At 37.3% G+C, this 27,687-nt stretch overlaps 1 protein-coding gene across 4 annotated transcripts in view; it reads left to right on the top strand.

The window, feature by feature from the left end:
- Window positions 1-271: 271 nt before the first annotated feature.
- The window catches only part of MGA (MAX dimerization protein MGA), a 132,071-nt gene continuing 104,655 nt past the window's right edge, over window positions 272-27,687 (top strand). Inside the window, exon 1 of one of the 4 annotated variants that reach the window (XM_019725430.2) lies at window positions 272-384. The gene's annotated coding sequence lies outside the window, so the exon portion shown is untranslated. Of the gene's footprint in view, window positions 385-576; window positions 763-1,155; window positions 1,290-27,687 lie in introns of those variants that run through there. The other 3 variants (XM_019725431.2, XM_019725434.2, XM_074327882.1) reach the window with 3 other exon arrangements.

The raw sequence follows: 27,687 nt of genomic DNA, 5'->3' as shown, positions 1-27,687 counted from the left end.
AAACACCCTTGCTGGTTTTTTTTGCAATATTCACAAAGGCACTCAGCAGGTACTTACTAAATGCATGCTCTATGAAGAAAGGTTAAGCGGTTTCCCCAAGACCACACGGATGGAACAAGTGGGGGGAGGGGGACTGAAAGTGCCTGTTATATCCAGTTACACTCCCATAATTACTCAATCCGCCTCATTCCAAGCCGAAGCACCGGGCTTTCAAGGGGACATGAAAGGAATGCCCGGGAGGTGAGAGCCAGGAAATCGGGAGAGGTGCCTTTCCCGGCATGCTCTGCAGCACACCGAGGGGCGCCAGACGTATCCCGGCGTGCATCGGGGAGCGCCCAAGGGCGATGGTTCCCGGCTCCTGGAGGGGCACGCGAAGTTAAACTGGTAGGTATGAGCTTCCTTGGTTCTGAGACCCTGTTTTCTCATTTCCCCTTTGTGAATGCCATCCCCTAACGGCAGAAAAGGAGGTCCTCTAACTACCCTCCCTTTCCGCGTGCGAAAGACTTTCAGCGCCGCTTCGAGCACGGTGCCAGGTGATTAGCGGTTAGGGGCAGGCCTGAGTTGAGCACGTGACCAAAGCTGGCAGCCAATGACTAGCCTGGTGGTCCAGCAGCGCGAGGAATCCCGGACCCGTGAGCAGAGCGGCGCGGCGCGTGGGCTCGCTCCGGTCGGCCCGGCAGGTACGCGCAGGCGCCTTGGTTGCCACGCATCCCGTTCGTCCCCACGCGCCCAGTGGCGTGTACTTGGCGCGAGGTGTTAAAAGTATGTTTGGGTGTTTTTGTGGGTAGGGGGAAGGAGAGGGGTGGGGGGCTGGCATCACGTGGACGCCACAGCCAATCGCAGGCCGAGGCGCACCCACAGCTTTCCCCGGCGCCCCGGGGTGCGACGTGTTCAGTGAGGTTCGGCTCAGCCCTGACGGCCAGAGCGCTCTTTCGAAGCGCGTGTGCGGCTTGTAAAATCTGGCCACGGGTTTTCGTGGCGTCCAGCTCCGCTGTGAGCACGGACGACAAGTTCAAGGCAAAATGGCTGCTGGAAACAAGTCTCTTAGCAGGGGGAGCGCTGGGGCCGCGTGAAGGTCACATGACGAGGTTGGCAGCGCGTGCTGCTGGCGCGGGGAAGGGGGAGGGTGGGAGAAGAGAGAGGCGTGGCCAGTCACGTGCCGTCGACTGTGCGGTCCTGTGGGTTTCCAGTGCCTTTCGCTGCGGCCAGATTGCCTGCTGTTACTCCTCCCACATCGAAGCGTGGCAAACCTCGGCGAGAAGCTGTGTGGTGTGGTGAAATCAGCCGAGGTCTGAGGTCTGGGAATTGGGAGGCCAGGGGTCTAAGCCTTCAGCTACTTTTGTAATTAGCAAGTCATGTGGCCCCTCTCGGCCTCCATTTTGTCATTTATATTTTAGCTCTGCATAGGAGATTATTTCTTTAAGGTCCTTCGTATAGGAGATTATTTCTTTAAGGTCCTTCGTATGGTGTATGACTCTGCCTCATCCCAATGTCATGTAGATAACAAAAGAACAGTGAACAAATTATTAACTATGAGACAATCGCATCTCCCCACAAGAAAAACCCCATAACAATCCCTTCCCTCATCATTACAGTGATGTGGGAACTTAGTGAAGGTCATTTGTTATTAGAGTCTGGCATATCTGTCCATATTTATCAATAGCATTTATACTTTGTACCTGCCCACTTCCTTACTTGAAAACTATTCTTTTGGATGTCTAGTCCCAGTGTGTTTTCTGGAAAGAAACTGAGATAATAGCATTGTCATCACTATGTCATTATGGAGATGGGGAAACACAAGTAATTAGAAGAGACTTGCTCATGCCCCATAAGGCTTCTCCTCTTGATGGGCCAATCTTTATAAAAAAAAAAAAAAAAAAAAAAAATTGAGGCTTCCTGTCACTAGCATTTGGTATTTTTCATGGTTCTCTACTTCCAGCTCCAGCTCTTCATTTTACCAAAGGTCAAGACCTTTAGTGAAATGAAGCAGGCATACATTATGTGTTTTTCATATCACTCTTTAAGTTTCATGCTACCCTTTGACGTATCTTAAAGAGCCTTTGAATTTTGTGGGAGCACAATCTGGAAAACATTTATCGAGCAATCATTATAATGATAGTTATCACTTTTGAGCAATTAGAGTAATAGTTAACATCTTTCTAGCATAGTACTTTATATGTCTTAATTCATTTAGGTTTCATAACAAACCTATGAGGTATGTACTGTTATCTCTGTTTTACCAATGAGGGAAATAGCAACAAAGAGATTAAGTAATTTACAGAATTCCAGCCAGAATGCCTTTGGAAACTTGACAAAATTATTCAAAAGTTCATTTTGAAGCATGAACCTGTAAAATAGGAAAAAATTTGAAAGAAAAAAGTGAGGAGGGCTCTTAACACTAGTGACTGTACAAATAAAGCTGTGATAATCAAAACAGTAAGTAGTAACTCTGGAATAGAGCAGTGGAACAGAATAAATCTAGAAATATATAAGGCTATTTAGTACTATAAAGGTGGCATTTCATATAGGTTGAGAAGAAATTTCAAAATGATGTTGGAACAATTGGCTGTTTGAAAAAAAGTAATTGTACCTTAAAATGTAAATAAAATAAAATCCAGGTGAGTTAAATATAAAATGTGAAGTTAGAAAATTGCTACTTTAAAAAGTGGGTAAACGATTTTCCAATCTTGGAATAGGATGAATTGTTCTAAGCATGACTGAAAGGCAGAATTCATAAAGGCAAAGATTGATAGAACCAGTGCACGAAACAACCTCTAGTTGGCAGAAACACCATAAAGTTAAAAGACAAATTTATTAATTCAGTATTCATTTAACATATTTATTGAGTGCTTACTATGTGCCAGGCAGTTTTTCAGGTATAGGGCTCCAATGATGAGTAAAGCCAGACGAATTGTGGGAAAAAAATCTTGCGCTATGTGTTGGACCTACGTTAATGACCTTAATATCTAATGGCGGGTAAAAGACATGAATAGGTAGCTCTCACACACACAGAGACATAAACATAACCAATAAAGATGAAAATACATTCTTTTTCACTTATAAACAAAACAACTTCGTCCTTCTGTCTGGCAGATATGTAATAAAACGTTCATATTTGGCATTGGCATAGGAGTGGGGAAATGGCATACTCATACACTGCCGTTGATTGATAATTATGTACGAACATCCTTAATGGAGGCCATTTTGGCTGTACTTATGAAAGCATTAAAAACCTATGTCCTTTGACTCAGCAGCTCCTCTTCTTTGTTGAGGGACTGGTTGGTACTTTATAAAGATTTTCATTTAAGACTTGTCTTTGTAGTATTTTTTATAAAAGCAAAAACTGGAAAAACTTGGGTGTTGAATAATAGGGGATTGGTTAAATAAATATAGTGCCCTCATAGAAGGTAATACCTTTTAGCTAGTAGACGTGATACAGATTTCTACTAATGATTTGGAAAGCACAGTATTATGTATATTGTTAAGTGTAAAAAATAGGTTATAAAATTATGTGTAGTAGGATCACATTTTTGTGGGAATATACCTGTATGTGTTTATTTACATAATAGTCTAAAATGATATACATCAATGTAAACTAACAGTGAAGTCTAAAATGGTATACATCAGATGTGAACCAGAGGTTTTATTTGAGTGGTAGAATTTTTTGGATGAATTTAATTTAAAAAATAAATGTTATTGTTTAGAACAGTTTTAGGTTTATAGAAAAATTGCAAAGATGTTACCAAGAGTTTCTATATAACCAATACCCAGTTTTCCCTATTAATAACATTTTGTTAGTATGGTATATGTGTTAAAATTAATGAACCAATAAATATTGATACATTATTAGTAACTAAAAACCCATAGTTTAATCAGATTTCTTTAGTTTTAAGCTAAGGTTCTTTTTCAATTCCAGGATCCCATGGTATTACAATACCTTTTTTTTTTTTTTAATTTAAGTGTACTAGTACTTTATTGATTGGTGAAATCCCAGGGAAGGTGTGAGGGGAAAAAGGGAGGCAGGGAAAAAATGAAAACAAACAAGGGATGTGTTACCTCCAGAGAGTTCCTATGAAGCTACTACCTCTCAGAACTGTCCATTACACAGCCATAATAACTTTTAGTAATCATGTCCCTTAGCCTCCTCTTGGCTATGATAGTTTCTCAGACTTTCCTTGTTTTTGATGACTTTGATCGTTTTGAGGACTGCTGGTCAGATATTTTGTAGTATATCCCTCAGTTGGTATTTGATGTTTTGTTTTTTTTCATGATTGGACTGGGGTTTGAGTACATGCTATCAACATGACTTGTTATTCTTGATGTTGACCTTGATCACCTGCCTGTAAATTTGGTTTTTAAATTTTGCTTTTCTGTAGTTTCTATTTTTTTAAGTAATTTGTGTTACTTACAATATAATAAAGTATTTGTTATAATATTTTGGGCATGTCTGTCCATCTTTATCAGTAGCACTTATAATAAGCAGTACATTGATAAGCTTGATAATAATGTAGAAAGAGGATAATGGAAGTTGTAGTTAAAGGAAAATAACTGGCCAAGTTGATGGAAGGGCTGAGTATAGAAAGGAATTAAAGGCAGAGTTATAGTATAGCTTGTTTTAACAGTCTTTCAAGTGTTTTAGAACTCTGTTCTAGGAAGAACAGTTTGGTAATCATGAATTAGATCTAAATTCAAAGGTGGGGAAGGAATTACTCAGTTATGTGTAACAGGATGAGAATATAAATAAGATAGTTTAGACCAATTAGGTTAATTTGTTCATTCAACAACCAGTAATTAATGAGCCCTACTGTATGCCAGGTATTACACAAGGTCTAGGGATTGAGCAGTGAATAAGACAAAGTCCCTACCTAGTCGCATGGAATTTATATTCTAACAGATAGACATTAAGCTAATAAAAAATAATATGATTTCAGATATTGTCAAAGAGCTGTGAAGAAAGTAGTACAAGAGGACAGAATGAGGTGGTGGTGGGTTTGGTGGTCTTTTAGATAGGTTGCCAGGTAAGGCTCCTCTGAGGTCACATTTGAGCACAAGAGACCTGAATGATAGGAGTGAGCCACGCTAACGTGGAGCATTTCACGTAGTGGGAGTACTTATGCAAAGACTCTGGTATGAAAATCAGTATGGAATTTTCCAGGAAGTGCAAGAAGGCTGGTGAGCTAGAGTTTGGAGATTTCTGGGGTATTAATTGGTGGTAGTGGTGGTGGGGTACGGTGGTAGGACATGATATTGGGAAGTTGGTGGGTCTCTGACGATGTAGAGCCTGGTAGACCAGAAAGGCTTTGAATTTTATTCTAAGTGTGATGGGATCCACTGGACAGTTTTATGAAGAAAAATGATGCAATCTATTAATAATTTGTTTTAAAAGGTCACTGACTGATGTAGATGCAAGAGGGGCAACAGGAGACCATTTAGGAAGTTGTTGGAATGATGTGATGAAATCTGATGGCTTGGCTCACAGGGGCACTGATAGAGGCAGTGAAAAGGGGTGAGATTTAAGGTATATTCTGAAGGTAGTACCAATGCCATTTGCCAATAGATTAGTTGTGGGAGGTAAGAGAAAGAGAGGAATTAAACGTGATTCCAAGGTTTTCTAGCTAGAACAACTGGTGCCATGTACAGAGATGGAAAACTGGAAAGTGCTAGTTTTGGGTTTAAAATGAGTTTAGTTGAGTATGTTGAGTTTGAGATGCTCACTAGATAAAGCCGTTGAGTAGGGAGTTGACTGTTCAAGTCTGGGGCCCAGAGTCAAAGTCAGGGCTGAGAATATACATTTGGAATGTCATCAACACATAGATGGTGTTTAAAAACAGGTCTAGTGATATCAGCCGGGGAGTAGAGAAGAGGACCAATGCCTGAGCCCTGAGACCCAGTTGAAAGCATGCACAGAGGAATAGGTTATACTTAGATTTCTTTTGTATCTGCATCAGCACAGTATTTACAGTGTCAATATGGTGTAATATTAAATAATGCCTTTGGCATGATTGTAATGTAACCTAGTCTTTTCATGTTATGTGAACTGATTCTTCAGGTTTTTGTTATTGTGCTACTTGAAGATGTCCACTTTTCCCCATTACCTAGGGGCATAAACTCCAGATTTCATAGCTCAGCATAGCAGACCCATCACTGTCTGATTCTACCCTCCCGTTCTCTCCCCTCTCCTCTTTATCACTCCTCTCATGCCCATTTTGCTCTGTCCAATAGTCCTGTTTTCCTGTAACACTCTTTCTCTTCCTGCTCTCTGCCTCAACTCCTACTCAGTCTTCAGTGTCCAGCTTAAATTTGCTGTGTAATTTCTCCAGATTTCCACACATAGAAGTTGACTCCTCGCTGCAAGGTACTCAGCAGCTCTGTTGTTTGTAGTTTAATTTATAAGCAGTACAAAATCAGTTGATACTTTGACGGGCTTTTTAATCGTTTCCCAGTGCTTGGCATGTGGTAGAGATGCTCAGTCTTATTGCTTTGAAAACGTTTAGAAGTTTTGTTTTGGCAAAACAGAGTAAAGAATTAAAACTAGATCTTACAGTGTAACAGCATATGGACCAATAGCTGAGATTTTTAGGATTTTTTTTTTATAATGAGTTTTTGATTTTAATGATATTCATTGTGGTGGAATTTAGCCAGTACAAAGTTTAATGAAATATGTCAGCTAGGAGTCTTAGTTCAGGGACATTTTAGGAATGTTTTAATCTCTAGGACTGAATAATGCTTATTCTCTGGAGGCAAGCTATTATGTTTTTCCTTCACTTGCCCACTTTCCCACCTACCTTCTCAGTAGTCAGGAATTCTATCTTAACATTACATGTGTACTTTGAGCTCTTTGCTGGAGAAGGAACCTAATGTAATAAATCCAGTAGAATCAGCAGTACTCACCCCAGGAATGTCCTTTAAACTATTGCATAGAGGGAGGCTTAATCATGTGAATTATAGGTGTCAGAGTTTTAGTCTGTGCGCTCAAAATTGGGTTAATTATTTTGTCATTCAATCATAAGCATGTATTGAGCACCTACCATGTATAGGCACTGTATGAGGTACTGTGGGGGACACACAAGAAATAAAAGACATGGTCCCTACACATGAATCCCTGACAGTTTAGTCAAGGAACTGAAATATAACATTAAAAGGGGATTTAATCTTAACAAGCAGTGTATCCGTAAGTGCACAGTACTGCGGTATAAATCAAGGACTTTGCATTTCTGAAGCCTATAATTATATTTTCAGAGTTATATGCAGTCTTATCTTACATCATTTTTCAGTATTTTGACTTGACCTGCAAACTCTGCAATTTCTCCTATCCTTTAACATTTCTAGTTTCAATAAGATGTTGTTGATTTGGCTCTTTGTTGGATGTAATGAAAGCCCTACATAGGAAGAGAGTGCACTGCCAGTACAGTGCATTCAAACATTTTATTCTTTCACATCTGAGCAAATACATAAGGTAGAGTGTCCTTTATCCATTATAAGTGTGACAGAGGCATGCTTTCAGAGTTGTGCTATGTGTAGGTTTTCCTAGACATATTTTCGCCTACCTATGCGCAGGAGGAGAGGAATATAAAGCCTAGAGAATACATTTGGTGTGGGTGTGTATGAATACGAGTATAAAAGTACAGTTGACCCTTGAACAACATGGGTGTTAGGGGCGCTGACCCCCGTGCAGTCAAAAATCCACATATAACTTTTGACTCCCCCAAAACTTAACTACTAATAGCCTACTGTTGACCAGAAGCCTTACTGATAACATAAACAGTCAATGAACACATGTTTTGGATATGTGTTATATACTGTATTCTTACAGTAAAGTCGTTAGAGAAAAGAAAATGTTAGGAAAATGATAAGAAAGAGTACTGTACAGTAGTGTACATATTTATTGGGAAAAAAATCCATGTGTATAAATGGACCCACTTTGTTCAAACCTGTGTTGTTCAAGGTCAGTTGTACTTATTTTTAAATTTGAATTATAATGGCAGTTTTCTTCTCATTTGAGAAGATATGAAAAACAGATAAGTACAAGGAAAGAATTAAAATTTTTTCTACTATACCAACTGCCATTGTTACCCCTACTGATAGGCTTCTAGACTTTTTTTAGTGGCAAATTTTGTTTTTTAATAAATAAAATGATTAGCTCAGGTACTTTTAGAAACAAGTGGGTAATTATCTTTACAGAAGGTGGATCTGATTAGATTACTCTCTATAAAATTCTTTAGTGGCTTCTCATAGTAAATGGAATCAAGTTGAAACAAGTTCAGATTATTTGGTTTATCTTATTTGCCATGTGTCTCCCTTGTACACATCTTTGTTTTATCCTTACTACAGGTACTACTTGCAGGCTTCTAAACCAGAGGTTGGCAAACTTTTTCTGTAAAGGGCCAGATAGTAAATATTTTAAGCTACTTGTGGGCCTTACTGTTTCTGTCACAGCTCTTCAGCTCTGCTGTCGTACTGTGTTTGCCCGAAAATAAGACCTAGCCGGACAATCAGCTCTAATGCGTCTTTTGGAGCAAACATTAATATAAGACCCGGTATCATTTTACTATAATATAAGACCAAGTCTTATATTATAGTAAAATGATACCGGGTCTTATATTAATGTTTTATAATATAGTATAACATAATATAATATGATATAGTATAGTATAGTATAGTATAGTATAATATAATATAATATAATATAATATAATACCGCGTCTTATATTAATGTTTACTCCAAAAGACGCGTTAGAGCTGATTGTCTGGCTAGGTCTTATTTTCAGGGAAACTCGGTAGCACGAAAACAGCTATAGACAATACGTAAATGAGTGAGCATAGCTGTAGTCTAGGGAAACTTTACTTATGGACACTGAAATTTGAATTTCATGTAACTGTTGGACGTCATAAAATTTAAAAAATTTTTTAACCATTAAAAAATATAAAAATTATTCTTAGCTTGTGGGCTGTACAAGAACAGATGGCAGGACATGGGCTGTGGGGCTGTAGTTTGCTGACCTTACTGAAGACTACCGCAGTCGCTGTACTTCTGTCTGTACTCAATATCCTTCCCCCATTCGTTTCCCTAGTATAACTGTCTTGTTCAAAACTCATCTTAGGGGGACGGGTGGTTCAGTTGGTTAGAGCACAAGCTCTGGGCAACAGGGCTGCCGGTTCGATTCCCACATGGGCCAGTGAGCTGCGCCCTCCACAACTGGAATGAAGACAACGAGCTGCAGCTGAGCTGTCACTGAACTCCTGGGTGGCTGGATGGCTCAGTTGGTTAGAGCGCAGTTCTCTCAACAACAAGGTTGCCGGTTCGATTCCCACATGGGATGGTGCGCTGTGCCCCCTGCAGCTAAGATTGAACAACAGTGACTGGACTTGGAGCTGAGCTGCACCCTCCACAACGAAGAATGAAAGGACGACAACTTGACTTGGAGCTGATTGGTCCTGGGGAAAACACACTGTTGCCCAATAAAATCCTATTCCCCTTCCCCAATAAAACCTTTAAAAAAAGAAAAACAGGTCTGCCCGGTGGCTCAGGTGGTTAGAGCTCCTAACTCCGAAGGCTGCCGGTTCGAATCCCACATGGGCCAGTGGGCTCTCAACCACAAGGTTGCCAGTTCGATTCCTCGAGTCCCACAAGGGATGGTGGGCAGCACCCCCTGCAACTAAGATTGAACTTGGCACCTTGAGCTGAGCTGCCGCTGAGCTCCAGAATGGCTTAGTTGGTTGGAGCGCGTCCTCTCAACCACCAAGGTTGCCGGTTCGACTCCCGCAAGGGATGGTGGGCTGTGCCCCCTGCAACTAGCAACGGCAACTGGACCTGGAGCTGAGCTGCACCCTCCACAACTAAGACTGAAAGGACAACAACTTGAAGCTGAATGGTACCCTCCACAACTGAGATTGAAAGGACAACAACTTGACTTGGAAAAAAGTCCTGGAAGTACACACTGTTCCCCAATAAACTCCTGTTCCCCTTCACCAATAAAATCTTTAAAAAAAAAGAAAAACAACAAAAAAAATCCTCATCTTAGATGTCATAGTCAGTTTGTTTTAGATATTTTTTTAGTCATGGAAGTACTGTTTAAACCTTTATCTTTGTGCTTATATGACTATTTTTAAAAATTGTAGTAGAATATATACAATATAAATTACTATTTTAACTATTTGTAAGTGTACAGTTCTTTGACACTAAGTGTATTCATATTGTTGTGCAGCCATTACCACCATTCATCTTGAGTTTTCATCTTTCCAAACTGAAACTCTCAACCCATAAAATACTAACTTACCATTCTCCCCTCTCCCTAGTCCCTGGCAGCCTCCATTCTACTTTCTATTTCTGTGACTTTGATTACTCTAGGTACCTCACAGAAGTGTAATGATATCAAATATTTGTCTTTTTGGAACTGGCTTATTTCATGTAGCCTGATGGCTTCAAGGTTCATCCATGTTGTAGCATATGTTAGAATCTCCTTTCTTTTTAAGGCTGAATTAATTTTTCATTGTATGTATATACCACATTTTCTGTTTATCCATTCGTCTATCTATGGCTACTTGTGTTGCTTCCACCTGTGGTTATGAATAATGCTGTGAACATGGGTATACAAACATCTCTTTGAGTCTTTGCTTTCACTAATTTTGAGTATCTATCTAGAAGTAGAATTGCTGGATTGTATGGTAATTCTGTTTAATTTTTTTGAGGAGCTGTAGTTTCCATACCATTATGACTGAGTTTTTAAAAATAAACTTATTTTTTGGGAATGATTTTTGATTTATAAAAAAGTTGAGAAAAATCATACAGTTTTCATACACCCCTCGCCCAGTTTCCTCTAATGTTAACATCTTACATTACCATGGTACATTTATCAAAACTAAGAAACCAACATTAGTACATTACTATTGAGTAAACTCCAGACTTTATTTGGATTTCATTAGTTCTTCCACTAATGTCCTTATTCTGTTCCAGGATCCAATTGAGGAACTACACTGCATTTAGTCTATATGATTTTTGTTGTTTCCGTAGCACTTAACACAGAGCATGCATAATAAGTGCACAATAAGTGTTTCCTGAATGAATTCATCATCTTTTAATCTTTCTCTCTTTTTTTGGGAGGGTTTGTTCATTAACCTTCCTTTCGATTTACTTAACTGATTTATTCTCTCTTAAATCCTTTCTCCCCTTTCCCTCCACCATCAGTTTCTAAAGTAAATTACAATATTTTCTTCCACTAACTCTTTTAGAAGAAAAATAATCATGGTGTATATGTGGCAAAGAGCACTAACTACTCAGATTTGCTCTCGCCTTCTTTGGGCACTTAGCTAGTCAGAATCCGCCAGTCTTCTTTGCAGTTTGAGGAGACCACCTGACTTAATTTTTCTTTAGTGGAATGTGAGTGGAGTTGGGCCTGACCTCCTTTGTGTGTTTCTCTTTTGTCTACTTCTCCTGGCTATCTGGGATACAACATCTGGGACAGCCTCGGGAGCTTTGTACTCAAGATGGCAGAACTGCTGTCAGCCCGAGTCCTGGAATAACTGGAGGAGAACTGGCTTAATTAATGACCTGAATATTTACTTACCAGGCTGATAATTTGGGATCTGTTTGTGTAGCCTAGCCTACACTTTCTAATATGTACACTACATGCTCTGAATAGAATTTATATGAACCTTGAGTATCTTAGTAGAATTATGTAATTATATTGGGAAAACTCGGGGATAGGCAGTGTGCACATGTATGGAAATGTGAAGATGAAGGAGAGCTAAATTCTCATCTTCTGTAGTGGGAAGTTAATAGTACCTAAAATTGGAGAAAAGAAAACAAAATAAAAAACATAGTGAGATGGAGGTATGTACCATGTTTCCCCGAAAATAAGAGCTAGCCGGACAATCAGCTCTAATGCATCTTTTGGAGTGAAAATTAATAGAAGACCCGGTATAATATAATATAATTAATATAATATAATATAATATAATATAATATAATATAATATAATATAATATAATATAATATAATATAATTAATATAATATAATATAATATAATACCAGGTCTTATATTAATTTTTGCTCCAAAAGGCACATTAGAGCTGATTGTCTGGCTAGGTCTTATTTTCGGGGAAACACGGTACCAAATGATTCAGCCTCAAAAATTGAAAATTTTTGCTTCCCGTGAATTGGGAAATTGTTGGGGTAGAGGGCCATTGCTTTTTGTAATAAGCTTTTGAAACTCTTTAATCTCTGTTCACGGATAACTTTGATAAAAACAAAAACTAAGCAAATTTGTTAAAGAACAACAACAAAAAACCCAGTTAAATTCTGATTCTCCTTTACAAAAGCCACAAAAGTTAATCAGTCAGTCTTTGCTAAATACTTATGATGACAAGGAATCTACCACTTTGTGAGGAAACTTGTTTCATTGTTGGGTGTTTTGGAGGTCAGACGGTTATTCGTTGTAGTACTGATATGAAGTCTTCCATTCAGAAACTTCCATTCCAGGCTCCTCTAGAGCATATGGAAGAGTCTTCCTGCTTCCACGGCGACCTTCAAATGATATCCTTTAGATATCTTCACGATCCACTCCCGCTCCTAAATTTTCTAATATGATAATGGATGTCATCTTTGATTTTGAGACAAATTATCACCAAATCCTGCCAAATCCTGGTGGATTGTTCAGTGGTGGCTCAGGACTTCTTTGCGTGTTGACTGGCTGGTTCAGCTGCAGTTGCCGGTGGTGCACTAACGTCTATTGCCTGGTAGCCTAATCTGCTATTGGTGTTCCTGTGTCGTCTGGTCTCTAAGGGCAGACCTTAGGGGGTGCCTTTGGAATTATTAGTGTTGACCTCATAACTGCCCTTATTGGCCTGTTAGCTTCTCCTGATACCACTAAAGTTCCCACTAAGTTCCCTAAAGGTTAGCCTCATGCTTTTAGCTTCTTACAGCTTAGACTGTCAAAGAATTTGAGAAAAGTTCCTCTGGGCTTGGTAGTGTGCTATTACATAGTTAGTGCAAGCAGGCCAGAGGATTCCTGCCTTGCCAGTAGTCAACCAGGGTGCCTGAATAGAGCCCAGGTACCTTTACTCTCTCCCTCCTCAACAATAATTCTCTTTCTCTGGAGGCCTGTTGGCTCAGTTGGTTAGAGTGCAGTGCCCATGACACCGACGCTGCTGGTTCGATTCCCACTTGGGCCAGTGAGCTGCACCCTCTACGACTAGATTGAAAACGACGACTTCACTTGGAGTTGATTGGTCCTGGAAAAACACACTGTTCCCCCAAAAAATTTAAAAAATTTTAAAAAAACAAAACTCTTTCTACCTGAGGTTTTGCCGGTAGTGATTGGATATGGCTTGTTTCCTTATTTAAGCATGTTAGTCCTAATGTGTGGGCTTCTACTATCAGTCTTAAAGTCCTCCTGCAAACCCAACAGCTCACTGCTTACCCTGCCCAAGTTCCTCTGGAGAGGGAAATTACTCCCACCCTGGTCCTTTGTTGCACTTACAGCAAAGGCTGGACATAACGTGTTGAAGAATAGAGGAATATTAAGTAAATTATGGCATTAAAAATGAAAAATATAAATTAAAGGCTATGTGGCAACTTGGAAAATATGTTCTCAATGGTAAATGAAGAGTAGAACCCAAATTACAAAGATCCTGCTTTAAATTATGAAAAAATAAAAATATATATAAAAATATATACACATGCATATGGAAATTCAGAGGAATGCAAAGTTATGATCAGTGGTAAGAATGTAGGTTATCTTAAATTACATTACTTATTTGTTGGTTTATTTGCTTATTTGTGTTTCCCACCAGAATGTAAGCTCTAAGAGGTCAGGGGTTTTATGTGTCTTAGAATAGTGCCTGGCTTATAGTAGTTTTTCAATTGATATTTGTTGATTGTTTAGTGAATTGAATACGGAAATTTCTTTTTTATGGCTTTAATATTTAATGTTATAGTAATGCTTGTTAAAATTAAATTAAAACAAACCAAAAATTGAAGATTCCCAGTGATTTCAGCCTTTAATACATTATAGTTTCTGTTTACTCTCATCAACCTTACTGGCCTCCTTCAGTCCTCTTGAAAGATGGTGCCCAAAACAAGCTACAGTCCAGGTTTAGGTAAGCCAGCCCAGCACATGAAGGCGTTATTTCCTTTCAGGATCTAGGTAACACACCTCCATTTTAGAGTTTTGCAGATGTGTTCCACTGTTGGCTTATATTGGACTTACTTTGTTGGTATTTAAAAACTATAGTTTTGTTAACACATTATAACAATTTTCATCTCTTTACCCAGTAAGTGTTTACCTGCTGATATAACAGAACTGGCCAGCATGGCTTTTATGTATTTTTGTTTCTCCCTGTCTACCTTCATTAGAAGTGCTAATAAGTAGCAGAACATTCAAAAAGATGACCAGCCAGAGAATACAAGAAGCAAAACCTCTGAAAGTCTATACATTTTATAATTAGTCTCCAAATAATTTAATGACTATACATTTTCTGGGTGCTTCCTTCAGAATTCCTGAAATGGCAGGAGGTAAGTACTTGGATGAAAATTAGAAACTGATCTCTGTCTTCAATTAGTATTGAAAACCTGTTTTTTCCTTTCCCCCAGGAAAATGTGCCATTGTGTCTTACTCTTATTTTTCGACACTATATCCAAACTGTTATCAATGATCAATCCTCCATTTTTCATGGCTTATATTCATAGACCAGGGGTTGGTAAATTTTTTTCTGCGAAGAATCAGATAGTAGATTTTTTAGGCTTTGTGGGTCAGAGGATCTCTGCCTCAACAACTCAACTGTGTTGTATCACAAAAGCAGCCATAGACAATATATAAACGAGTGGGCATGGCTGTATTCCAATAAAACTATTTATAAAAACATATCAGGTCTTGATAACCCCTATCATATAGCTACCACCTTTACCATCCCATGAAGATAGAAATCATTTTCCTTCAGAATTTTTGAAGGCCTTGCTTTAGCTTCCAGTATTCTTTTTGAGAAGTCCCTTGCTATTGTGACTTCTTGATTCTTTGTTTAAATCAGCCCTCCCACCCCCTTCTCCTGGTTCCCGCTACTTTCTGTATGCCTCTTACAAGTTACTTACTACTGGACTTTGGAGCTGAGTAGCGCCCTCTAAAACTAGGTTGAAGGACAACCATTTGGAGCTGATGGGCCCTGGAGATACACACTGTTTCCCAATATAATTTAAAATTAATTTAAAAATGAATAAACAATAAAAACATCTAAACAAATAATAATAATAATAATTGATGACTTATATAATGACTCCTTTATTCCCCATAAAGGTGCAGGTCTGTTCTTTTCCGTATCTTTCCTAGCATGCCTCTCAGAAGGCAGTGTCCTCAAAAAAACAAAATTAAGAGATTTGAGGAAATAAAGTATGCATAAAAATACTGTAATCTAGAAAAAACTGGCTCTTTTCAAATCTACTGAATGACAGCCTTGTTGTGAGGATCAATGAGATGATAATGTAAAGTGTTAAAAACAATGCTTGGCATGTAGTAAGCACTTAGTAAAAAGTCGATAGTTGTTGCTGCTATCATCAGTATCATTATTTACAAAATGAAATGCCTTTTTCAGTGGTTTTCACATAACTACCTCTTGAAACTGGGGTTCTTATGATGTGGAGTCGTGATTTCATAGGCAAAGTCTGGGATAGCTTGAAGTGATACTAGAGGGCTTTAGGGTTAAGGAATGAGAATGAGATCATCCTGTAGCCCTGAGCCTAATACAGAGGTTGGAGTCACATAAGAATTTGGTGGCAAGTTAACATTCACTGAATTTGGAAGGAGAGGTCAGAGTACATGTGTACCTTTCTCCACCCAGGTGACCCCTTACCAGAATTATGCATGTTAGTGACAATCATAGTGTTTTCTAAGTTGTTAACTGTATTTATAATTTCAAAATGAAAGCTGTTCAGCACTGCAGGTTACTTTTCAGTTCTTTTAAAGTGTTATAACTGCCTTTTTATTTTTTTTTACTTGAACATTATATTTTATTAATAAAATTGCTAAGGTTAAATTATACTTTGAAATTTTAATTTTTATAAAAGTTCCAAGTGATATGCTTAAACATTAGAACTCTAATAATTCATCACAAATGATAATGCATCAAAAGACCAAGCATCCAATTACTTATAAGTTCAAAGTATAGCCTGAAGTTCACTTTCCTGATCCCACTATATATTATGAAGTCACCCAAAATTTGCTAATTCCAAATTCCACATTCACTTCTCAATCCTTAGCTCTCTTCACATTTTCTATATCATTTAACTGCTTCCACATTCATCATTCATTCACTTCCCCTTCCTAAAACTCTTTCATCCCATCCCTTCTATAGTATGTTTCTCTCTGGGTTTTTGTTCAAATAAGAAACATTTAGCAAAGGTTACAAAGACAGAATGTGAAATTAAAATGCCTGGGTCTGAATCCTGACTCCACTGTTTCCTAGCTGTGTGACCTTAGACAAATTAATCTCACTCTGATTCCACTTCCCTATACAGACATAATGTTTTATTGCCCTTCTCTTTATTGTGCTTCGCAGATATTGCTTTTATTTCTTTTTAAACAAACTGAAGGCAAGATCCTCCACCAGCAAAAAGTTATGACTTGTTTTACTGTGATATTCGCTTTATTAAGGTGGTCTGGAACTGAACCTGCAAGATCTACGAGGTATACCTATAGAATACCTTTTTTCAGAGATTTTGGAAGGATTAAATGTGTGTAAAGGTTTTATAACAGTGATACTGCCTCTTTATTTTAAATAGTGTTCTTGCAACTAGCATTTTGTCACTAAGAATTTTAGATAATTAGATCAATAAACATAACCAATATTTATGTCATTCAGTAGATTTGAAAAGAGCCAGTTTTTTCTAGATTACAGTATTTTTATGCATACTTTATTTCCTCAAATCTCTTAATTTTGTTTTTTTGAGGACACTGCCTTCTGAGAGGCATGCTAGGAAAGATACGGAAAAGAACAGACCTGCACCTTTATGGGGAATAAGGAGTCATTATATGTCATCAATTATTATTTGTATAGATGTTTTTATTTTTTATTCATTTTTTAATTTAATTAATTTTAAATTTTATTGGGGAATATTGGGGAACAGTGTGTTTCTCCAGGGCCCATCAGCTCCAAATGGTTGTCCTTCAATCTAGTTGTAGAGGGCGCAGCTCAGCTCCAAAGTCCAGTTGCTGTTTTCAGTCTTTAGTTGCAGGGGGTACAGCCCACCATCCCATGCAGGAATTGAACTAGCAACCTTGTTGTTGAGAGGCCATGCTCTAACCAACTGAGACATCTGGTCACCCTCTGGGGGCTTAGTGGCAGCTCGTTGTCTTCAATCTAGTTGTGGAGGGCGCAAGGCCCATGTGGGAATCGAACCGGCAACCTTGTTTTTCAGAGCTCATGCTCTAACCAACTGAGCCATCTGGCCACCCATAGATGTTTTTATTTTTGGTGAGCCTAAAGTTATATGAAATGCACCTCCTTTGCCCCAAAACTTCAGCCTTATACGAGGTCTGACACTGAAGTTCATGAACTCATCCTAGAAAGAGTGCTACATACCTCATTGCTGAATATCAATGTGGTCACCCTCGAAGTACTCTCCTTGGGAAGCCATGCACTGACGGCATTGCCTAGTCTACCCTTCAAAGCAGTTTTGGAACTCCTTCTGGAATGGCCATCAGAGCTGTTGTCGTATTACCCTTGATGTCCTGAATGTCATCAAAATGTCTTCCTTTCGATATTTCCTTTATCTTCGGGTAAAGAAAGAAGTCACTGGGGGCCAGATCAGGTGAGTAGGGTGTTCCAATACAGTTATTTGTTTCCTGGCTAAAAACTCCCTCACAGACAGTGCCATGTAAGCTGGTGCATTGTTGTGATGCAAAAGCCATGAATTGTTGGCGAAAAGTTCAGGTTGTCTAACTATTTCACACAGTCTTTTCAGCACTTCCAAATAGTAAACTGTTTGTCCAGTTGGTACAAATTCATAATGAATAATCCCTCTGATACCAGAAAAAGTTAGCAACATCGTTGCAACAAGTTCACGAACTTAATTATCAGACGTTACTCAGCTAGTTATTTTACTAAGTGTTTGGTCCAACAGGATGAGACATTTCTCCACTCCTGGAAAACTAGCTAACTTTTAAGGGATGCTTACTTATATGCCAGCCATTGTGTTAACTACCATTATCTAATTTAATCTCCTAAGTGGTCTCTTCCGCTTCACTTTATTCTCTTATAGCATATTCTTAATATACTGTGTTTCCCCCAAAATAAGACCTAACCCTAGGATGATTTTTCAGGATGACATCCCCTGAACATAATGCATCTTTTGCAGCAAAAATTAATATAAGACCAGGTCTTATTTTCGGGGAAACGTGGTAGCAGCCAGAGACATACTGTTAAATAAGAGATTCTGTTAAAATGCTGTTAAAGTCAGGTCATGTCATACTGAAAACCCTCCAGTGGCTTTCTATTTTTGGTAAAGTAAAAGCTAAAATCTTTGCAATGGCGTGTAAGGTTCTATATGATCTGATCCCTTTTACTTCTTTGACCTAATTTTTTATCACTTACTGTCCACTCTCAGCTCCAGCTCCTTAGTCTCCTTGTTTTTCCTTGACAATGCCCTTTCATTTCTGATTTCCTCTGTCTGGAACACTGCATGGCTTGTTTCCTCAATTCTTTCATGTCTTGATTCAAATTTTGCTTTTTTCCCCTATCCCTCTTCTCTGTATTATTATTATTTTTTTGTCTCTAGCACTTATCATATATATTTATTTTGCTTGTTTGATGTTTCCCTTACTAAAATCTAAGTACCACAGTGTAGCGATTTTTGTCTGTCGTGTTCATTGCTGCATCCATATCACTTAGAACAATGCCGGTGCAGAGAGTAAGTGCTCAGGAAATGTTTGCGGAGTGAATGAGTAAATTTTCACAATGTTATGACATGGGCATTGTTATTACCTTCATTCTGCAGATAAGAAACTGAAGCCCAGAGAAGTTAAATAATTTATATAAGGTCATATATACCATATTTTGCCCTATATAATGCACTCCCATGTGTAATGCACATCCATGTTTTTGGCCCAAACTTTCAGGGAAAGAAATCTTTTGTTTTAATTTTTTAATTCAAATTTTTATTTGTTTACATTTAGGTACTTGTTGTTTGTATTATAAAGGAATTTTAGCATTTATTTTTTAACATTGTGTTACAAGAAACTTCATGTAACAAATAATTACAAAACACAAGAACAGATACAAGATACAAGGAATTTTATGTACCAGTAACAAATTTATGATATTTACGTATCATAGAAGACCAAGAACTTTTCATCTTTGCAAGTTCATCTTAAGTTCAACAAAACCGATTATTGTATTCCAGGATATTATTTTGCGTAGGGATATTGTTATTGATTTCTAGAGTTACAGTTTTAACTCACAAGCATAAATAAAAGAATTAAAAACATTTATATAGGTACGGAATTAGCACTACCCATGTATAATGCTCATCCTTATTTTTCCCTCACAAATTTGGGGCAAAAAAGTGCGCCTTATACATGGCAAAATACAGTAGCTCATTGCTCTCCTGCTAAGTGGCTTTATTTCCTATTGTACCTCATCATGCCTTCTGTGCTCAGTCATAGGACACTCTTTGTGTGTGTGTGAATGTCATATACATATTTGAGTTTTTGTGCCTTTACTCATGTTGTTTCCGCACTGGGAGTATTCTTTTTCTTTTCTGCCCCCTGTTGAGGTAGAATTCTATTTGCACAAGAAATGGTAATTTAAAGAAGAGTCAAGGGAATTGAACGTTGTTGGGGAGGGGGAGGGATGAATATCGTGAGCTAAGGTGACATGGTGGGAAGTGCATATATGTTCAGGAAGCGGTTTGGCTAGAGCAAGGTTTTGTTTAGAGTGAGGGGTATGACAGATGGTAAAGTTAGAGAGCGAGAGGGTTAGGATCCTATTTTTGGGAGCTGTAAACTTCAGACTAAGGAGCTGGTGTTTTGATCTTGTTGCCCCTTGAAGGTTTTTGAGCAGAAGAGTGATAATGTATAATAACACTTCTTTAAAAAATATTTGATTTTACTGTGGTGATGTGGCTTGGAGTGGGAAGTGGCCAAATTAGGGAGAACACTTCGGAGGTTATTATAATGTTATAGTCCTGATGTGAGGTGACAAGCACTGAAGTTGAGAAGTGAGAGTGGAAATTAAAGCACAGAGATGAGATACTTAAACTATGACTTCTAAAATCCAAACTCCTTACTGTGGCTGGCAACGTTATGTGATCTGACCTTTGCCTACCTTTGCAACCTTTGCTCTCGTTATGCTCTTGCCATACTGGCTGTTTCTTATCTTTGAATGGGCTGTTTTTCTTTAATGCCTTTGTGCTTACCTTATTTTTGCCTGGAATGTTCTTCAAGTCAGGTTCCTTCCTGTCATTCAGTTCTCAGTTTAAATTACCTCTCGGGTCTTTCCTGATCACTAGATCTAAGCAGCCTCCCTATTGCTCCATTCTTTTTCGCTGTCATCATAGTATATATAATCACTACCTGGTTTTAAGACATGTATTTACCTGTTACTCTCCCTTAGAATGTCAATTCCATGAGAGAAGAGACTTTGTCATTTTCACTGCTATATTTTTGTACCTAAAAAGGTAATTGGCACTTACTGGTTTTGAAATAGGACTTAATGAATCACCTGAGTTGGAGGAGTCCTGAGTCCAAGGTTTTTTAGCTTGGATATCTGTACTATTGATTGAAATAGAAAAGTCTGGAAGGATTTTGGATTTTGAAGGGAAGATGGGGTCTGAGGGGGCAGGACGTCCAGATGCTGATGTCTAGTAGGCAGTGGGACAGGTATAACTGCAACTTGGGAGGATGGTTAGGACTGGAGGTGTAATTTTTTTTTTTTTTTTGAATTCTATTCCACCATCTTGGACCTTCTTGTATATATAATCTTTTCTATTTCTATTTTTTGCTATAGAGTAACATACATATAGAAAACTGGACAAATCATAAATATACAGCTTGATGCATTTTTACAAAACGAGTATACCCTTGATCTAACACCTGGATCAAGAAAGAATTATTACCAGCACTCATAAGACCTCCTGATGATGAGCTGTAATCTTTTAATTGGTGTTTGTTCTGTGTCCTCTTTGATTATAAACACTTTGAAGCAAGGACCATACCTGTTTAACTTATCAAAGTAGTCTAATAAGGTGATTTTTGTTGATGATTGCTTAGAGGAGTCTTAATCTCATTAATAGTCAACCCTGGATGAGGAAACCATTTTCTCTAGGATTGTACTCTGCAGCACATTCTGGAGATCCATCTCGTCTTTGTTGTTTTCCTTGTCTGTGAACTCCTATAGTGTCAGTCTACTCTACTCGACTTAACACTTCATTTACGTTATCTATGCTTCTGTACTTTTTTATGTGTTCAGCTCATAATCCCTTATTACAAAGTAAGTTCCTTGAGGTTGGGAACTTTGACTTATACTTCTTTCTGAATTGTCTTAGCTGCTATTACAGAGCTGAGTAAATAAGTGCTAAGTAAGTATTTCATGGCAAATTATTTTGAACCTATGCGAGATTTATATTGTATGTATGTTATGAAAGTTCTTAATCAGATAATAATAAACAAAAAGAATATCTTAAAATTCAAATTTATGCTCGCCACATATCAAAAAATTCAAAATAATGTAAATACTGTTTTGACAGAAATTTAAAAAAATTGAACTTTTATTTTACCCCGTTTTAAACTTTTGTGTGATACCATATCTTAAAGACTGAATTCCAGCTAAAAATATTTGAAAACCTTAGATCCTTCTTGAGGAATGTTTAATTACAGCTGAACATCCTATAAAGTAGCAGAGAGCTGTTAGGGCTTCCTTTTTATGCGTGACAGAACTAAAACTTTGGATTACATTTCTGTTAAGGGGTGATAGGCATGAATTAATATTCCCACATTTATTGTATCTTCAATAGATAGTTATCAAATGGCATTAAATGTAAAAGGATTTTTCCAGTTTTTCATCGTATATTTTTATTTTAAAGTATTTCAGTCTTATGTATATGTGTGTATATATGAATCTCAGATGGTAGTTGATTTTATTTGGGGAGCGTTTCAATTCAGTATCAGGCAGGCAAATATAATGAAGTATGTGGATGGCATTGACTTTGTTTTTCTGCGTGACTTGAAAGCACAGTGTGAGCCCATACAAGTGGGCTGGAAGGTTGCCTGCTTCAATTGAAGATTAAATAGCCATGTATGTACCTGAAGCTGAAATTCTATTTTCTGTAATACTTTTCACTGGATCATGGAGAGACCTACTCCTACGAGGTAGCCACAAATAAACATCATTTATTTAGTGATATTTAAGTCACTAAATAAATGCCCTGGGTGTCTAATTTCAGTGAATGTTGGCGTTTTTTTTAGTAAAGGTGATTTGTCAAATGTATAATTAAATATAATTTAACTTTTTTACTTTTATGAGTTTTTCACATTCACTTTATTTTTTGAAAAGTGTTCATCATATAGGTTGAATCAGAAAATCTGAGCATAATATTACTTAATTCTACATATTTCCAAATGTTATCCATATTCTTGTTCAGTTTTCTTATAGCAGTTGATTATCATCTCCTTGAGGGAGAACCACAATTAAATGATTTTTTTGTTAACTTTATTTTTTAAACATATAAATAAAATATTATTTTTATGGTAAAAAAACTCAAATGATACAGAAGTTTGTAGATTAGAAAAAAAATTCCTTTCATGGTATCTTCTCTGCATCGTGCTTTCCCCACTCCCTTCCAGTCTTTCTCCTCTCCCATCAGTACTGCTGTTAATAATTTGGTGTGCATCTTTTTAAACCTTTTCATCTGCACTTACATATACAGCAATGTCCCCTGATCTGTGAGGATACATTCCAAGACCTCCCAGTGGATGCTTGAAACCACGGATAATAGTGAACCTTATATACATTATGTTTTTTCATATATGTACACACCTTTTCACTTGAAGGAAGCGCTATACATCTGTCTTTGGCATATCTGAATTGCCAGCATCACTGCTCTTGTGCTTTGGGGTCATTAAGTAAAATAGGGTTAGTTGAACACAAGCACTGTGATAACTTGACTGTCAATCTGATAACCAACGCAGCTACTAAATGACTTAACGGAGTGGTGGGGTGAGGCAGTGGGGAGGTCGGTGGTGGCACAGGGTAGTGGGCAGCATATGCAGCATGGATACATGGGACAAAGGCATGATTCACATCCTGCGCAGGCCGAAGTGAGAGGGTGTGAGATTTTATCACACTACTCAGAATGCATGCAATTTAAAGCTTACGAATTGTTTATTTCTGGAATGTTCTATTTAGTATTTTTGGACCAAGGTTGACTGCAAGTAACTGAAACTATGAGAAGGGAAATTGCAGATAAGGGGGACTACTGTATGTAAGTGTGTGTGGGTGTACACACACATATGTATGTACATACATGTATACATTCATAAATACATATGTATATACATAATACGTGTATATACATACACATGTATATACACATGTACAGATATGTATATACAGTATGTATGCATAACAGCACACACGTACACATGTACACATATATGTATATATGCATATAGTCCCAGACTTGTGTGTGTACACACAGGCACACACACACACACACACACACACACACATACATCATTATTTTAAACCTGAATGGAAACATCAGTATTTTTCTTTTTTCACTTAATACATTTTAGAGATCTTTCCTTATTTGTATATATAATTTTATCTAATACTACTGTATACTATGATTGTTCCATAATTTATTTAACCATCACCTAAATGACCTCCAGTAGGATATTTTACAGATTATTTTAATCATTGCTATAGTGAAATCCATGTTAATGTTTCTTTTCTTTGTGTAAATGTCCATATTTCTAGACATGATAGATACCAAGAAGTGAAATTGCTGTGTTAAATGTATGTGCTTTTAAAATTTGATAAATGTTGTCCAATAATACGCCAGTATATCTTTTTACATGTAATATATAAGAGTATCTACTTCCCCACATCTTCTGCCAAACTAAATATTTCCTGGTCTGAAAGAGGACTGATAATCCTGTTTTGATTTGCGTCTTCCTGATTAATGGTGAAGTTGGGTATCTTTCCATATGATTATTGGCCTTTGTATTTTTCTGTGAATTGCATATTCATGTATTTTTGTCAGTATGTATATTGGATATTGGGCTTCTTGTGTTCTGGATATTAGTTCAGATATTAATCTTCTGCATGTCAAGTATGCTGTTAATATTTTCTCCTAGTCCGTTACTTACTTTTAACTTTTTTTATGATTCACTTTACTGTATTAGAGGTTTTACATTTTGATGTAGAGACAGCTCTAGTCTTTTCCTGTATGACTTCAAGGTTTTGTCTTCTTACCCTATAGTTGCATATAATTCTTTAGTCCTGTAGTATAGTTTTCAAAAATAGCTCTTTTAAATCTATCTCAGTATTTAGCTCTTTCAATCTCAGTTTATATTTGTATATGGCATAAGATAGGGATTTTTTTTCCCATATGGCTAACCCAATTGTGCCTAGTACAATTAATCGAATCCTTTTTCAGTGATTTGAAATGCCTCTTTTTTTAAATTGTAGTAATATATACATAAAAAAAATTACCATTTTAACTATCTTTAACTATATAATTCAGTGGCATTAAATACGAGGTCGGACAATTAAGTTCGCGAACTCACCCTAGAAAAAGTGCTACGTACCTCATTGCTGAATATCACTACGGTCACCTTCGAAGTACACCCCTTGGGAAGCTATGCACCGACACCAGAACCTTATCCATCCTTCAAAGCAGTTTTGGAACTCTTTTTCTGGAATGGCCATCAGAGCTGTCATCATATTACCCTTGATGTCCTGAATGCCATCAAAATGTCATCTTTTCAATATTTCCTTTATCTTTGGGTAAAGAAAGAAGTCATTGGGGGCCAGATCAGGTGAGTAGGGAGGGTGTTCCAGTACAGTTATTTGTTTACTGGCTAAAAACTCCCTCACAGACAGTGCTGTGTGAGCTGGTGCGTCGTGATGCAAGAGCCATGAATTGTTGGCGAAAAGTTCAGGTCATCTAACTATTTCATGCAGCCTTTTCAGCACTTCCAAATAGTAAGGTTGGTTAACTGTCCAGTTGGTGCAAATTCATAATGAACAATCCCTCTGATATTAAAAAAGGTTAGCAACATTGCTGCGACAAGTTTGTGAACTTAATTATCAGACCTCTATTCACATTGTTGTGCGACCACCACCACCACCCATCCCCATGAACTCGTGTCATGTTGTAAAACTGAGTCTCAATGCCTATTAAATAACTCCCCATTCTCGCCTCCCCGAGGCCCCTGGCAACCACCATTATACTTTCTATCTTTATGATGAAATACCTCTTTTATCATATGTTTACTTCCCATTTAGTCAGTTTTTGCAGTCTCCTTTTTTTCCATTTATTTATCTGTGCATCAATTTATATAATATTTAAAATTCCTAATTTACAGTTTTTGAGAACAGGTAGAGAAAGCTCACCTATTCTTTTTTTTCTAAAAATTTACTGGATATTCCCATTTTGATTTCTAGTTAAGTTTTAGAGTACTGTGTTCCCCCGAAAATAAGACCTAACCGGAAAATAAGCCCTAGCATGATTTTTCAGGATGACATCCCCTGAACATAAGGCCTAATGCGTCTTTTGGAGCAAAAATTAGTATAAGACCCGGTCTTATTTTCGGGGAAACGTGGTAAGACTAAGTTTCAGAAAACATTCTGTTGGGATCTTGTTTGGAATTACATTGAATTTATAGAATAATTTGAGGACCATTTGACATCTTCACAATATTGAGTCTGTCATTCTGGAATATGCTATATTTCTGTATTATTTTCTGTTGCAGAAGTTTATTTTGCCAATGTCATGTCAGGTCAGCTGTTGTTTCTTACATTCGGTAGGTAGTACCCGTTGGGACCAATGAACTCCCAGCCTTACTCTGGAGTCTGGGACCAGTACTGTCCTGGTGAAGGAGAATTTAAGAAGTCCTAGACTGGTAGTAAGTCAGTTTAGGGCTTAAACAAATTTTAAGGCTTTTAAAATTTCTGGAAGTGTAATTGCTAGGTTAGAGGATAAAAAAAAGAAAGACGGTGGTAATTTATACTCCCACAGAAAGTATATGAGTTCTTGTTTCTCTGTAGCCTCACCAGCAGTAGATACTTTTTTTATTTTTGCCAATCTGATAGATGAAAAATGGTATTTTCTTGTTGAGTTTAATTGACATTTTCTAATTTCTGATGAGATTAAGGATCTTTCAGTAGAGTTATTGACATGTGTATTCATATATGAATTGCCTTTTCATATCTTAAAAATTTCTGCACATTTTACACTGGATTGTTTTCTTTTTTTATTGCTTTTAGGATTATGTATCATGGTCGATAATCATTTGTTTTTATATGTTTAGGGATTTTTTCCCCCAAACTCTCACATTATTTTGTTAATGGGTTATCCTATTGTAGTTTTTATTTTTCTGTAGTCATATCTGTATATCTTACTCTTTTTCCTTTTGGCTTTCACCAGTGCATTTAAAATGAAATAACGTTGTGACTTTTAAGGAATATATTTATTATGTAAACCCAGTTATGTTTATGTAATAGCATTTTTGCATATGTTTTATTAATAAACTTATTAGATTTGCCTGCACTTAAATTATAAATGGAGAAAAAACAGACAAGCATAAAACACTTTATAAGTGAGATTTTGAACCTCTTAATAGAAACTGGCTTTCATTATATACTTGATAACTTAAGACAGCTCCTTTTATATAGTTAAAAGTCTGGAAATGCTTAAATTTTATTAAGTGTATCGAGAATAAATCTTTCTTTTTCTGTTTCTTAGAAATTTTCAATAATTTAATTTATTGAGTACCTACTTTTTGTAGAACCCTCTGTCAGTTGCTTTGAAGTATAGTCAGACTGAATTTGTACCCTCCTGGAGTTTAGGATGGGCCATGACCCATGGCACTATGTGATGTGTCCAGTGAGTGGTGGAGAAACGTCACTGGAGAAAAAAATTATCTGCTGTTGAATAGTCTGGGTAAACTTGGTGGAAAAGCTGTGATTTGAGCTGGACCTTGAAAAATGAATGGGAATTTTCTTTGTGCTAAGCCCTATGTGAAATATACTTTATGTGAAATATTTTCATTTAATCTTTACAACAGCCCTATGAGACAAATATAGTTACCATGCCTATGGTAGAAATGAGGATACTGGAGATTACAATGTTTTCAATGGGTCCATATACATATAGTATGGAAATCATTAAAAAGAAAAAGATCTGGAAGGATGCACACCCAATTTAAATATTGGTTACCTTTGGGGAAGGGTACTGAGATTTTGGAGATGGAGGTCAAAAGGAGGCTTTAGAATTTTGGGTTGTTGTTTAAAGAAGACGTATTACAAAAGAAATAAATTTTAGTAATAAAAATAAGTGTTTTGAAACTAAGATAATGGGAAAGGAAGTTCCAGGTACTAAAGATTTTAGAAAAGAGATCTACTTGGCAAAATACCACAAGGGAGTCAGACTTAAATTGGCTTGCTGAACTACAAAATACACGTACGAGTATTTATTG

This window comes from Rhinolophus sinicus, linkage group LG03, assembly GCF_036562045.2.
Source record: "Rhinolophus sinicus isolate RSC01 linkage group LG03, ASM3656204v1, whole genome shotgun sequence".
Classification (NCBI taxonomy): Eukaryota; Metazoa; Chordata; class Mammalia; order Chiroptera; family Rhinolophidae; genus Rhinolophus; species Rhinolophus sinicus.
The sequence above is the reverse complement of the archived record's forward strand: the minus strand, read 5'-3'. Positions and strand labels throughout refer to the sequence as shown.